This window comes from Onychomys torridus, chromosome 4 (assembly GCF_903995425.1).
Source record: "Onychomys torridus chromosome 4, mOncTor1.1, whole genome shotgun sequence".
NCBI classification, from domain to species: Eukaryota; Metazoa; Chordata; class Mammalia; order Rodentia; family Cricetidae; genus Onychomys; species Onychomys torridus.
The window spans coordinates 97,324,770-97,326,733 of record NC_050446.1 but is presented as its reverse complement, the minus strand read 5'-3'; positions in this window follow the sequence as shown (position 1 = coordinate 97,326,733).

The following is a 1,964-nucleotide window of genomic DNA, read 5'->3' as shown; positions in this document are numbered from 1 at the left end:
GTGAAAGGAGCTGTGGGTAGTGGCTTTCACAGGAGGGAGGAGGAGGCTCATGGGACTCTGGGAAAGAGTATTAAGGATGGAACTTTTGTAAGATGTCACCTATATTATGGTAGGATTTGTTCTGCTGTAGCTGCTTTGAGTCATCCCTACTCCTATGAGTAGCCCTTCACCTACACTCCTGTTAGCAACCCCAACAAAAACTCATTAGTTGACCAAATTGGACTTTAGTACAATTGCTACATTAGTCTGTATAGGTCACCATTTGTGGTGTAAGGAGATATGTGTATGTTGCATCTCCCCAGGAAAAGTCTGTCACCTAAGAGAGGACTATGAAAGACTTGCACCTGCTTCTCCCCCTTTTTTCTCTTTTTGCCTTGTAAATTTTTGTGACACCCTCCAGGCCTGAAGCCTGGGAATTGGCCAGTGATGTCAAAACTTGTCTTACACCAAAGCTTAGGTCAAATAGTCTCTAGAAGTTAACTTCACTTTCTAAGACTCAAACTTGCTGAGTCCATCAATGAGTCCTAAAATAATTTCTGGAATTATTGATACAATTCTAACTTGTTTACAGAAAGACGGTCTAAGAGATTTTGATGGGCTCTCTGTGACACTTGGTCAAGTTCAGCCTTTTAAATCATGGAGCCTGGTACTGAACCAAAGATGGTAAGTAAAATACAAATAACATAGGCTCCAACTCAAGTAGATGCTTTGAGTACATTCTGAATTTACCCACATAAAGAGCTTGGCCCAGAGGAAGGAAGGTCTCAATAAATATTAGCCATTAATATAACTACAAGAGATGGTTAGCTGGGAATAGTGGCTCAAACTTATAATTCTAGTGTTCAGAAAGCTGGAGTAAAAGTCTCACCAGCAGGTTGAGTCTAGCCTGAGCTACAGAGTGAGATCCAGGACAGTCTGATCTATAGAATGACATTGTCTCAAAAAAGAAACAAAAGATTTGTGAGTTTCTCATCACCTTGCTGAAAACCTCCAAACTGGTGAGAAGAGGGGCTGCTCTTAGATGCCTAGTCTCTCCACATTTTGGAAAAGAGCAAACACCAGGGAGAACTCAGAAGGAAGAAAAGAAAATGGACCCTGAAAGTGATGGGTCAGTCAGCTTCTTATTACTAATCCGGGCTGGTTCTAAAACAGATCATCTAATGATGGGTTTATGATCCTCAGAAAATTAAGAGCTAACAAGTACAGTTAAAAAGCTTCAGGGGCTACAAATCACACTGGACTAATTGAAGAGAAGTGGTAGTCATCTACACCAGGGCAGCGGGGATGGGAGAGCCAGACATTTCCTGAGCTCTGTACAGCTTTGGCTTTGAAAACTGGGAGATTTTCAGGGACAAAGATTGAGAACCTGGTGTAGACCACAGACTCTCAGAGTTTTCTTGTGACTAACCTAAAGTGTGTTACTAGGGTAATTATTTCCAGAGGAAGCAGAGAATCACTTTCTATCCTTCGCAGGTGTAAATAAACATGAGGATGAGAGCAGCCAAGCAGCCACTATGAGCGAAGAATTACATTGTCTGTAGCCTCCCTACTACAAATGAGCCATTGTTCTAACATGTCAAGTGGACATTGCATGTAAAAGGGGTAAATCCAAGTTGTGCACCTTATTCCATAATTGCTCAATGGTACTACTAAAGGTCACTCCCAACTCAGAATCTAGAGCAACATGAGTTATCAAAACCAAGCAAGTATCATTCCCTGCCCTGGAAAAGTGAATGGAATAAAATGTTCATTCTTATCATGCCTCAGGCTACAGAAATTTGACTAATGTGATAGAAGATTGTAAAATAAACAAAGATACTTAAAAACATAATAAAAAAAACTTACACATCCAGGAAGGCTTTGATTTCAGACGATGGTAAAAGGAAAGGAGAATGGGATGTGGGAAAGCTCATATCTCAAATTTGTGAGTAAATACATGAAAATTATAATATCGGTTTCCTGCT